At 44.1% G+C, this 13,831-nt stretch overlaps 1 protein-coding gene and 1 long non-coding RNA gene across 5 annotated transcripts in view; one reads left to right on the top strand and one right to left on the bottom strand.

Annotated features, from left to right (window-relative positions):
- The window catches only part of MOB3B (MOB kinase activator 3B), a 184,070-nt gene that overhangs the window by 133,235 nt on the left and 37,004 nt on the right, over positions 1–13,831 (top strand). The window lies entirely within an intron of this gene.
- Positions 5,123–13,827, bottom strand: LOC128781002 (uncharacterized). Its single transcript, XR_008426924.1, has 3 exons — positions 13,734–13,827; positions 11,641–11,752; positions 5,123–6,914 (listed from the first exon to the last, which is right to left on the bottom strand). It is a non-coding gene; the product is annotated as an uncharacterized lncRNA (long non-coding RNA).

Below are 13,831 nucleotides of genomic sequence, written 5' to 3'. Positions count from 1 at the left end.
CAATAACTGTGGTATCTCTGATGGGTAATGATAATAGCAAATATTTATCAAGCCCTGCCTATGTTGGTAAATACTTTTTGGATTTTTTTCCATTTAATCCTCATAATAGCCCAGTGAGGTTAAGTACTGTTAATGTCACCCGCATGCCCTGCTGGTGAAACTGAGCCTCAGAGAAGCTAATTCAGTTGCCAGGATCACCTGGCTAGTAAGTGGCAGACAGGAGACTTGAACTTGAATCTATGTGACAAAAGATTCTGTGAATCTTCAACAAGCCTCCCTGCTTGGTTAAGCAGGCTAATCCTTGAGCCAGGATTAGGCACAAAGGAATATTCTAGGCCAGTGATCTTTCCACTTTAGCACAGATCAGGATTATCTGAGGGCACCATAACACAGACTGCTGGGTCCCAGTCGCAAAGAGTGAGATTCAGCTCCTCTGGGTTGAAGTGTGGAATTTGCATTTGTAACAAGTTCCCAGATATTGCTGGCACTGCTGATCCTGGACCATACTGTAAGAATCCCTGCTGTAGCCTACTGTTTCCCACTAGGGCTGCACTTTAGAATCATCTGGAGAATTTCAGATTCACTTGCTCTAGTGTGGGACATTGCAAATGCTTTTACGTATGTAATGTATGCTCCCCAGATAATTCGAATGTGCAGCCAGGGTTGAGAGCCTCTGCTAAACTCAAAGGAAGTCTGCTAATTGCTGTTTACAGCTTTAGGCCTTGAGTCCAATGCCAGTGCTCCTCCAGCTGGGGCGTTCACTCTGGGTGTGTGTTGTGGGGGAGGTGGGCACAAATGCTGCAGGGTAAAGAAAGCCCATGCATTTTGTTCAAGACTTAGGGAAATGTTCATATTCTCCATAAAACAAACAAATCTACTGTGGAATAAAGTGCAAAATGAGCATAACTATTTATATAAACTATGGGATTCAACACACTCCTAAGACTCTAACCAAGAAAAATTGTCAGAGACTAACTTAACTGCCAAAGATATGCTCGAGGAGAGTTAGCCAAATGTTATTTTGTATTGATAATTTTTAAACTGTGTAATGGGCCTATGACAATTTATTGTTCAAAGAATATTAATATTCATGATATTATGTTAAATGCCAAAAGGAGGGTAAAAACCTGAACATATATTTAAAATCCTCACCTGAGGATATGTTTATTGATTTTAGAGAAAGAGGAAGGTGGGGGAGAAGAGAGAGAGAGAGAAATATTAATGGGTTGCCTTCTGTATGTGTCCCAACTGGGGATTGAACCTGCAGCCTCGGTACGCTCTGACAGGAAATCGAACCTGCAACCTTTTGGTGTATGGCACAGTGTTCTACCCAACTGATCCACCCTACCAGGGCTGATTCTAATCTTACTTTCAAAAGACTATATACAACATGTATGTGCAAAGTAAAAATACTAGAAGGCAGCCTCCCAAAATATTATCAGTGGTTATTTCTTGGTGGGATTATGAGTGATAGTGATATTTATACTTATGAGCATTTTATAATTTTTTGAACATTTCTTTTATGATTAGACCAAAAGAATTTAGGCAGTCACTTACTTTCATAAATATATATTCCCAAATACTTGTATGAAATACAAACCATAGGTTTACAAGTCAGAAGTTTTTTTCAGAGAACTAGAAAACACTTAAAAATTGCTAATTACTGTCCCAGAGTGTGTTAATTCCTTTGGGCCCAAGAAGTGTGAGAACCTTTGTAGGAACCCAGCAGAGGTGGTGCTGGGCGGGGCACACGCACTCTGCAGGTTGGTCCCTGGAGCTCCTAGAGGCCTCTGGGGCTTTTGTTCCCTTCTCCAGTGAGTACAGCTGGTCCACTGTTCTTCTGTGTGACATCACCGAGACATCAATGTAGTTAGTTAGTATAGAATAGACTAATCATGCCATACTAAAGGGGGTTTAGCAATGTCCATGTATACTGTGCAAATATGCAGGTGGTAGAAAGTCAAGCTGAAGACCCCCAATGCATGTTAACAACAACAACAACAAAAGACATAGGGAGAAAACTCCTGTGTTGCAAAACACGGAGTCCATTTTCCTTCATCACCCCTGGGGTCTGTCTGTCAATGCCCCCCCTGGGGTTGCCTTCAGAAAACAAGCCAATGTAGCCTTCTGCACATTTTGTCAAATGGAGCACTGGGAGGAGGACTTTCCCACTACAATGCTCAGAGGAGCTTGGAAGGAAGAAAGAATCTGAGAGTATTGCATATTCAGGGATAGTGTTACTAGGGTGATGGTTTTCCGGTAGGTGTTTTCTATGCAACCAAGCCTTATTTGGTCTTATAAAATAAAACCGCCTGCTTCCACAGCAGCTGGGACTGATGGCCTAGTCTAGAGGAGCAGGTAGCAGGTCAGTGGGCACCACTTTGGAGTGGCATGTTCTCCCTGAGGGGCAGAAGCCCTGTCCCAAGGAAGGGCACCTAACCAGAGTGCCTACCATTGACTACAATCAAATTTACAGCCACTCCCAACATCTTCTTTAAAGGATCCAAGCTGCCAAATAAACGAATGAAATGAATGGGGCTGCCCAGGTGAATATAGCATCTCCCATTTGCAGGGAGCAGACATCACTTAACTGTTGCCAGGAGCAAATTTCAGTCCAGTTGTGCCAGGTCTCCTGAGTTTTTCCAAGAGAAGTCAGAATTCTTGATCTTTGAATTATAGTTCCCAATGTGTAAATGTTGGCATCATTTCAGAAATACTGTGTAGTCTGAAGAAAACACAGCTGCTGGCAGACACTGGCCTGCAGCCCTCACCTCTGCTTTAGAATCTGAAGTTGTAGAGAGGTAATTGCTTTAGTCACCTGTGCCTTCTCACTCCTCTTCCCACCCACTTCCACCAAATTCCAAAAGAAAATTTCCCAAACTCTCAGATACTTCTCAAAAGTCCCATTTCATCAGGAACCTTAAAATTGGCTAATGGTCTCACAGTAATTTATTTCAGTTGAGGATTTCTAAAACAGTTTACAGGCATACCTCTCTATGTCATGTTTCACTTTACTGCACTTCATAGGTGTTGGGTTTTTTACAAACCGATGGCAAGCCCCTCCGCCGGCAAAAAGATTACAACTCCCTTTATTGCAATACTCCCTTTATTAAGGTGGGCTGGAACTGAACCCACAATATCTCTGAGGTATGTCTGTACTGCGAGGTACTTTCTTGAAGATTAGGTTCATTTTAAAAGTGACTTTGAAGCAACTGTCTTGGTGTTTGAGAGGCAGAGGGTAGAAAAATGTTTGCCTTAGAGGGGGACTGATCTAGGTTAAAATTTCAGCTTGCCATCTATTGCCTAGATCACTGGGCGAGTGACTCCACCTCCCTTAGCTTCCCATTTCTCATCTGCAGAGCCAGAGAGGGGAGGGGGTGTACTGGGACCGCAGGAACACACACTCACACAAATGCACACAGAAGACAACTCCTGGGATTGTTTTGGATAATGAATGATATTTTAATATCTGGTGCCATTAGGTGCTCAGGAAATGTGAAGTTTCTCTTAGGAGCCAATGTAATTGAAACTCCCTTGCAAATGTTATAAAATGAGCCCCATAATGCTTTTACACATTTAATATTAGAATTTTAAAAACACATTTCTTCAGAAACCTCATTGTGGTAAGCCAGTGTGACAGTTGAGATGGGAGGAAAAGGGAAAATGAAGAGAGCAAGGGGACAAACCTCAGGGATGTCTGTACCCGGGAGAGTCTGAGGGCCAACTTTCAGTGCCCACCAAGTTCACTTACATGTAAGGTGATCTTATGATTTACCAGTCCAATTTAACTCCTTTGTTTATTGCTGAATCTCTTGTGTCTAGCACATTCCAAAATAAATAAGTGTTTGCTAGTTATTTAAATTGGTTAATGAACAAATGAAGAGTGTATAGTGGGATTTTTATCTAGCAGGGGCAACTCCTAGCTGGACAAGTAGAAGGCCAGCTTCCCAGGTGTGGAACGTGTAGCGTCCCACAGACCTGCCCTAAGAGGAGCCCTGTGCTTGGTTTAATACTCTGCTGTCACCATCTTGAAATTCTTAATTAGTTTTGAATGAGGGGCTCTGCAAATTATGGAGCCAGTCCTGATCAGAGAGTTTCATCAGTAAACATAGAAATGTCAGTGCATAAACCAAAGGATACAAACTCATGGCCCCTGGGCCTGATCAAATATTTTTGACCCACAGAGTGGTTCTTTTTAATATAAATAAACTTTTTATTTAGAATACTTTTAGATTTACCCAAAAGTTGAAAAGATAATACATGGAGTTCCCATGTATCCCTCACCCATGCTGGATTCCCATGTTGGTAACGTCTTACATTACATTTATATTTACACTTATAATACATTCATCATAACTAAGGAATTGCCATCAGTACATTACTATTAACTAAATTCCACACAGTATTCAGATCTTACCAGGTTTTCCCCGATGCCCCTTTTCTGTCCCTGGATTCCATCTAGGACACCACATTACCTGTAGTCGTCATACCTCCTTAGGCTTTTCTGGGCTATGTCTTCTCATACTCTCCTTGTTTTTGATGACTTTGACAATTTGGGGGAGTACTTGTCAGACATATTTTAGGATATCCCTCAATTTGGGTTTATTTAATGTTTTTCTCATGGTTTGATTTGGGTTATGGATTTATGGGAAGAAGACCACGGAGGTGAAGTAACATTTTCAACACATGATATCAAAGGCATAGCCATGAACATGACTTGTCATTGATGTTGTTGACCTCGGTCACTGGTTTTCTCCATTATATTCTCCCTGCCTCCCTTTCCATCCTGCAGTCTTTGGGAACAAGTCCCCCTAGCATACCCCACGGCCAGGGACGGGGAAGGAGGCCTCGTCTCCTTTCTTTCTGGCGCTGCCGGGTGTTCCAGGCCAAGTTGTGTATTTCCTGCCCCAGCCCTTGCAGCAGCCATCCTCCAAGGGGCCGTGATTCCCTTTACTGAAGAAAGTATAGAAACCAAGATCTGGATGTTGTTTGTGTACACTGCTGCCAGGATGTTTTTTAATTGCCTTGTTTTTTTAAATTTTAATTTTTTTATTAAAAATTTAATTTTTCAATTAAAATTCAGCTGTCATCTTCAGCTGAATTTCTGAAGATGTGGAGAGTCAACATCTTCAAAAATTCAGCTGTGGAGAGTCAACTTTTCCTGGCTGAGTTAACTATGCATAAAGATAAATAATGTTAATAAATAAAATGTTTTAAAATTTTTCTTTAATATTTTTGAAGTACCAACATTTAAGTAGGAAGAGATTTGACATTAGAATCTAGGCTTCTGGACTGTCTTGAAAGACCAGAAGGCCCAGCAATCCTGGACCCTTGTTCCTGCTCAACAGCAGTCAGCAAAGGCTGAGAGGCTCTGTCCTTTCCTGCAGAAAGCATTCTCCAGGTTGTCACAGTCGGCACCGTGTTACACCCAGATTACGTTACTGCACTTGAATATGTGAGTCCTGGCTCAGATCGTGTTCAAGTGTAAATTACACATGAAGTAGTCCCCCCACCCTTTATCGGCAGTTTCCCTTTCCACCATTGCAGGTACCTGCCATCGACTGGGGTACGAAAATATTAAATGGAAAATCCCAGAAGTAAACATTTTGTAAGTTTTAAAGCGTGCATCATTCTGAGTAGCATGATGAAATCTCCTGTTGCCCACTCTGCCCTGACTGGCACGCGAACCACCTCTTCCCCCAGCAAATCCACACTCCGCATGCTCCTTGCCTGTTGGTCACCCGGTAGCCATCTCAGTTATCAGATCAATTGTCCCAGAGAGAGATCACATTTACGTAACTTTTGTCAGAGTATATTATTGTCATTGTTCTATTTTATTAGTACCTATCATTGTTAATCTCTTACTGTGCCTTATAAATTGATCTTTATTATAGGTATGTATGCATAGGAAAAAACAGTATATACAGGGTTTGGTACTACTCAAGGTTTTAAGCATCCCCTGGGGGATCTTGGAAGATATCTGTAGATAACGGGCACTACTGTACACACTTAGTCGGTGAGTTCAGTTCTCATTTGATCCAGAAGTGAGCCAGCGAGAGGATCTTAGCTCTGGTGGACTGGAGTATTATATGCAAGTTGGGAGGGCTCCGGGGTGATGATGGAGACACACACATGTATGAAACCATAGAGCGTCTTTCCTGTCTGGTTAAATCACTCTGGTTTTATCTTGAAACAGTAAGAAGCTGCTTTAGAATTCTATGCAGAAAGACAAATGTCCTGGTTAGATGTGCACATAGGAAGATCCTCAACCTGCCAGGTGGAGGTTGGAGAAATCCAAGAACAGAGGACGGGAGCTCAGTTAAGGGGGCAGTACAGCAAACCAGGAAGGAGGTGATGGCAGCTTGAGCTAGGGAAGGGGCTGCGGGGTTGGAGAGGAGTGTATAGATTAGAAACTGTTCAGATAAGACTTTTAGAAACTATTCAGACATGATTTGGTATTAATTCCCTTCAGATAATGGAAGAAATAGTCCGCTGGTAAATAAAGAAAAGTTGTGTTGGTTAAGATATTCACAATACATCATCCATGATGAGGAGGCTAAGTCATTTTCAAATTCTGATCAAAGTACCAGTCCGGCCTAACTTTCCAGTACCAATAAGCCTTTTAACATCATGTTCTCAGCTAGCTCTCTCTCATTCAGCTCTTACTGTCAATCCATAATGAATGAAGACCTTTCTCAGGTTTTTGTGGATCTTGATCTACCTCCACCTTCCATGCGAGGACAGCAGAGGGTGAGGCAGCCATCCTGGAGGTGGGGGTGCAGATAAGGAGCAGGCTCTGTTGCCCAGAAGTAGCCTCGAGGAAGAAAAGGGAAGTGTGACAACAGGCACACTGTATTTACAGTCGGTCCTTTTGATGGCTGAAACAGTGCTTCCTCTGCCAGCAAATGGCATGTCTGAAAGAATTAACAATCTGTTCAGAACACATCATCACATGCTAGTCTATTTTTCTTTCTTTTGCTCCAGCCACTGACAATAGGTCGGAGGGTAACACAGGGGGCGCTGGGGCAGGGTAGAGGGGGTTGGAGAACAGAGTGGTAGTCATTTTATTTCTAACCATTTGCAGCTGTTGGCTTGTTTGGGGACTTTTTTCTAGGCAGAGGAACAAAGTCTTGCTACACAGGGTTGTTTTCCTTGGCATGATGAACAGACACTTTCTTGAGGAGTGCCCTGAGATAACACAAAACATCTGTTTGGAGGAATCAGCAAGAGCAGGAGGCTCCCTTAAATAAACACGCACACATTTTACAGAAGGCAGGAGAATGTACATGGAGCAGGCAGCACAGTAAACTAAGGGGGAGGGGGGAATGTGTATTTTTAAGAAACCGATCTGTGTTATTAGCTATTTTTTTTCCTTGTGATCCAGTTGCATTTTATTTTGCAAGTATTTTGGAAATGTTCTGTTCTCAGCCACACTGCCAGAGGACTGTTTTCTTTTCCCATGTGGGTGGGATGTTGTTTTTATTCATGAGCTCTTCAGAATGAGTGACTTTTATGACTTGTGGAGGGATTTTCACACATGCACTCCTGCTGCTGGGCTCCAAAGACAAAAGGGACATAACAAATGACATCCGACATGAGTAACATTTTTAAGAAGAAATATGGGCATTTTTGATTGTTGTAAACTGACATGCCATCAGGGGTCCCCAACGGGTTGACCAGGACCTTCCTTAGGTTTCAGCTTGTGTCATGTGGAAACTGCTTGGACAGCTCAAGGGATGTTTCTGTATATCACATTGGCTCCACATCTACTTCCCGGAAAAGAGCCTGCCCTGTGGAGAAAGGCAGCCTCACCTGTCCTGTTTCATTTGCCCCACCCCCACCATGGGCTTTGATGAGGAAGAGCCCTCTTTAGAATAATAGTAACATCACTGCCTGTTACTGAAGGCCTTCGGAGTGCCTGCTGACACTGTGCTTCCTGTTTAATGCTTACAATCTCCCCATAGCTGGGGAGTATGATCCTTGTTCCTTAGGTAAGGTAATTGAGCCTTTTAGAAGTGTGCAAATGTCCTCAAGGGCCAGTGGCACGGAAGTTCCACAGCTGGAATAAGAACCCAAGTATAATTGGCTCCAGAGCCAGATGCTTAACCACTGTCCTCAACCCCAATGACACATACATTTGGGGAAGTAACCAAACCTCCCTTTTCCACCTTTGTCCTTTCCAAGTTCTGCTTCCTCAATTCTGCCAGCAGGATTGAGTGACGTGAAAGGAGCTGGGAGAGCCCTGTTTGGTTTCCTGGCCAAATGGTAGCTACAGAGGCCCTGGAATCAGACAGACTCTAATTTAGATCCCTTTGGAACCCAAACTGACTCAGTGAATCCTGAGCCAGTAACCCCTTGGCCTTTCTGAGCTTTCATTTCAGAGTAAGCAAATGGCCTAAGAGCTCATCTCTGAACCCAGCAATCCATAAGTATTTATTACACACACACCCTGCTCCAGGCTCTGTGCTGGGCACGACGGATCCACCTGTGTGGAGCCCGAACACAGCGCTGCCCTCCCGTGCTGTACAGTGCTGAGGGCAGACCTCAGTTCCACAGAGAGTATGAATTACCACCTGGGATCTGTGCTCAGGGAAGTTTCAGGAGCAAATAGGAGACACCAGGGAGCCTGAGTCTGGGAATGAGGTCAGCCTCTGAGCTGAGCTCTTCAGAAAAAGGAGGCATTACTGGGTGGACAAGGTGGAATATCTCGCAGCTGCTGTGGACCTGGGCTGTTTGGGGAAAGCACTCTCGTGTCCCTGCAGACAACGTTTTAGCCTTTACTCTCCACACCTCCACAGCCCAGGTTCCACCCAGCAGGACCAGACCAGTCTCATCCCCCAGCATTGGGTTTTCTCTTCAGAAGAAAAGAGAGAAAACCAGGAAAACAGAACGAGCTGCAGCAGACTTTGGGAACTTTGTCTCCAGTCTGTAGCACTCTCATCCAAAATATTTCTGCTTTATCAGAGGGGCTTTTCCTTTTGTGGCTTCTGCACAGGATAACAGAAAATACAAGCCATTACACACCTTTCTTTCAGGGATGCTCAGAATGGGGCATTGAGGGCTTTGGGGGAAGAGAGGGAGCAAAACAGAAAGAAAGAAAATGGACTGAAGCTCAGAAATTACTGGAATTTTTATGGAATTCTTTTTGTTTGGGAGAAAGGAGATTTACTAAGTCAGAGATGAAAGGCAAATCAGCATGGGGCCCCCAAAATTATTATATTCCATGCTCGATTTAGCTCTCACCCTGATTGTGGCTTGGCGATCAGAAAGCTGTGGTTAGACACATTCATAAACTCTGCAGGGCTCTGTCAGATGCTGGTTCCCGGCTGAGCACCAAGTCTTCATGAGCAGCAGCAGGACAGCGGTGGGGCTGCCTTGTCAGGCCTTCGAAAGAGACTCTGGGCCCCGCAGACTCACCTCCTTGATTGGCTTCACCTCAACTCTCTAGTCTGCCTCCTCCTTGGCCCAATCACCCCACAGATGGTAGTCCTGCCTGGGGTCTCATTGTTGAGCAAATTCCTGCTGAAACCTCATACGAGTGATTGGTTTGGTATTCTGACTTCTGCCCAGGCCTCTTGCCTTGGGTCACTGTGGAATCTGAGCTCAGCCTGGCCCTGTTTTAGGTTCACTTATTCATTTCAGTACTGACCCATTTGCAAAGACCAAGCTCCATCCCATGACCCAAAGCAATCCAGGTTCAAGGTCATCCTTGTTGTCACCTTGTTATCAGCTAGCCATCATCACCCCTTTGTGTGACACTCATCTGAACACATTTTCTCATCTTGAGCCAACTTCTTAGAGTCTAAAATTTCCTTACTTGAATCTGAGAGTCACAGGATGCAGCTCAGGGTACGATGGAGAAAGGGGATGCTCAGAGATCAGTTCGTGCTTACAAAGAGACCTTCTGATCAAACATTGTTTTCTGTGTCATCGGTACATATCTGTCTGGGATTAGTATCGGATGGTTTGTCTGGGTTATTACAAGACTAGTCAAAGTTTAACTCCACATTCTTCAAACATGCAACCTATTAAGACTGCTGGTTAATATTGTCTGGCATTAACTTTCTAATTGAGTATAAGACAAAATTAACTATTGCATTTGAAAAACTACATTGAAAGGTGAAAAAGGGAAGATTTAATGATTAAAAAGAAAAGAGTTTCAGATTTCTTTCTTCCCACACCCTAAGCTAGATTAAAATGTTCTTACCACAGAGCTCTCCTCTCTTCACACCAAAAGCAGTGTGCAGCCTTCCGTGCCAGGACCATGCCAGGACCATCCCCAGGCCCTGGCAGAAAGCTATCATTTCTGCTGTAGTCTTTTTTCCCTCCCCTAAATGGGAGATGATGGATTCACATCTTAACTAAATAAGATCACTACTCTTTTATGATTCAATTTTGATGGATGTATATTCCCTACCTAGCCCTGTGCCAGGTGCTTTTAAAGGTAGAAAAGAAGAATAAACTGTTCCTTTATTCAGGGAACTTGAAGTAATACAAGACATACGTGTGAGAAACTTATAGAAAGTAATTCAAGGCAGAATATAACCCCATGCTTAATTGAGTACCCACCACACTAAGTTCTTTGCAAGTTCAGAATTGATGCATTAATACCAAGACCACGGTCCTGAAAATAAATATGCCAGAGGAATTTAATTCCAACATATGTTACAAAGAACATTTCATCTCCATGAGATACTAAAACTAAAAGTTCACAAAAGAGAGCTTACTATCTGCAACACATTATCAAAGCCTTTTATATGCATGTATTTAATCTTCACATCAACCTCCTGAGCTACAGATGACATTAACATCCCTGTTTCTTTGGAGATGGGGAAACAGGCTTAGAGACACTACACCATTTGCACTGGCTATATTGTTAATAGATAGTAGAGCCAGAAATGAAACCTGAGATGTCTGATCACAGATTCTGTGTTTTAAATCAGTAGTTATAATGGGGGGAAGGAGGTTCCAGAGTTACAGAGGACTTTTTCCTACAGGAATACTTGGGCCCTTTACTATGTTTAGGAATACTGTAAACCTCTATGAAAGAAGTATTTTTGCAAATATACTCGACCTCATAACCTTCTTATTTTAACCATCGTTCTCCTAGGATTAGCGATTTTTGAAACATTGCTAATGTGGAAGGTCCACAGTGTCCTATGTCCTTGACAGAAGGAGGGGGCTGGAGGTGGCCCTGGTTAGGTCTGTAGTGCCATGGGGGCCACACCAATGGCCTCACACCCGGACATCGCAGTCCCCTCAGCTTCAGGCTGCCATTTGTAACTAGCCCAGTGTCCATTTGAAATGATTTACTAGCCTTTTATTCTTCCTACTGCTGGACTATATTCAATTAAAACAAACAAACAGACATTATTGAAGCTTCTTCTACAAGCCAGGCACTGAACTCAGTGCAGGTCAAAAATGGCCATCTGAGCAGGGAGTTCGCTGCTGCATGGAGCCTGTAGCATCAGGTCATGGAAGGAAGAGCCTGCGTTTTAGAGCTTCCTTTTAGCTGTGGGGCCAGGAGCACATTTTTTAACTGAGCTAAGACTCAGTTACATCAAAAAACTAATAATAATGCCACTGCTCAGGGTAATTCAAGGACAAAAGGACGTCGAAAACGCACATATCAGGCATTACCCGATGTTCACTTTTCCATGGCTGCATAATGGAGATTGGGTACTTCTTAGCGGCACCATGAGACAGAAACCTCTCATGACATTCAATGTTTGTGGTCTGGCACCTCTGGAACCTGTCGGGGAAGGGAGTAGATCAGCACGGCTGAGTCACCCTGTCTTGCTACGATGAGGCCAGTTATACAGGGTGAGGGTTTCAGAGTCCACACAGGGGTGACCATCAGGTTCTCTACATCCAGGGGTGAACTCCTCCACCTCCCACCTTCTGGAGAAGATTTATTGAAAACACACACACATACCCATATATACACATATATACACATGCATACACACAAATCTGAATGCCTGGAAGACAGAAGAGAAGGGGAGAAAAGGGTTAAGAAGGTATACAAACTATATAATTAGTCCCTGAACCATCAATAATTTTCGAGAATTTCCCAAATGTCATTTAACTTTCTTATTCTTAACCTCATGTTCTGTGAGCTGAGATTTTATCTCGGGCATAGCAGTGAACCTAGGCTCCCTAAGACTCCCTGCCTAGGACTTCTCAGCTTCCAGAGCTGGCCTGGGGTGACTATGGTGCATGCTGAGCATGTCCTCACTTGAGTCATTTGCAATGTTCCCTTTTGAAGAATGAATTACAAGTAAGGGAGGCAATGATAGAAGACTCAGGCCCAACTTAGCAGCCACAGCAAAGAGGTTCTGAGCCTGAGGTCCTCCCTGCCCAAGGAGTTCAGGTGGAAAATAACAAAAATAGAACTTAGTCCCAAAGTTTCCACTCAGTGCCAGGCATAGTACAGATAAGAACACTGCTGAGTAAATGTTTTCTCCATAATGAAGTAGAGGGCTGAAGTGATTTGCCTAGACAACTAGTAAGTTGCAGAGCTAGGATTTTAAAGAAGGTCTCAGACTTCAAAACCAACTCCTCTCAACTACTCTAAAGATGATTCCCAGCCATAGCCTAAAGGGGAGAGGCACAGCAAACCAAGGTCAAGGCCAAAGTCAAGGCGAGATACCAGATGTGGAATAGAGGGCAGAGCCAAGAGCTCAGAGCTTATCAGAGGTAGAGATGCTAGTCTGTTTTCTCATCTGTGAGATGAGAACAGTAATAGTGTTTATCTTCAAGGGTTGTTTAAGGATTCGATCAGGTAATCCATGTAAAGCAGTTGCCACAGTTCCTAGAGCATAGTAAGTACTCCGTAAATGTTGGCTTTTACTCTTTGTCTCAGACCTATGGTTTTAAGGCATTGACAGAGGAAACACATTTCTCCATAAGGACTGCAGATTGTATTAGGTGACCTCCATCACCTCACTTCTGTGGCTCCCTAGGGTGTGGTCATTTTTCACCCTTCTCTCCCTTTTCTTTTCTTAAGTTGTGTTTTCGTGCCACCAAACAGTAAGTACCCTTTAGATGCCTCATTGTGCTTAGCAGTTGAGCTATGCCTCTATCCCTGGCAGAGAGAGCCACACAGCCCGATCTTTTGGGTTTTAGAGGCAAGCTGACTTGGTCCAAACCCCAGCCCTGCCCCTAGCTAAGTGGCCTGGAGCAAGCGAACCCATGCTGCAGAGCCTCAGTGCCGTCTATCTGTGACAAGGGAGTAGGGAAGCCTACTTCACAGGCGGGCTGCGGAGGCAGCATCTGTCAGCCTGCTGGCACTGTTACTGTGTGGTTAAAGGACTCCCCTTCTGACGGGAACATATTTGTCTTAGAGGGGATTCTATTGCCTTTGGGACTTGAGTTTCTTAGGAGACACCAGACCCTTGTCCAGCCTGCAGCAGGGGTTTTCACTGGCCCCTCTTCGGCAGAGGAATCAGCCCATAAACTCTCTGAGGGGCTGTCTTCTACCTCCTCCCCAGCTTTACCTCCCCCTCCCCCCAAATCCCAGCATCTGTTGCTCAGACAGTCAGCTGCCAAGCTGTGGCCAAGTCTCTCCCTGGGTTCATTTGATACGTTACCACTTTGTTTTTGAAGAAAAGCTGGTGTCAGGGCCAGGCCCTGGGGAGGCAGATTCTGCCTCTGCCAACTGCCAGCCATGTACCATCTCTCTTATCTTGCCCTGGGAGTCCCAGGTGATCCCATTACAGAGAGTCTCTTACCAGACAGCTGCCATCAGGACCCTGTGGAGGCACAGACAGCAAATTCCAGGCTTTGTGGGACCAGGGCCATGCCCTGAGCACTGCTCTGCAATTCTGTT

This window comes from Desmodus rotundus, chromosome 1, assembly GCF_022682495.2.
Source record: "Desmodus rotundus isolate HL8 chromosome 1, HLdesRot8A.1, whole genome shotgun sequence".
Lineage (NCBI taxonomy): Eukaryota > Metazoa > Chordata > Mammalia > Chiroptera > Phyllostomidae > Desmodus > Desmodus rotundus.
The sequence above is the reverse complement of the archived record's forward strand: the minus strand, read 5'-3'. Positions and strand labels throughout refer to the sequence as shown.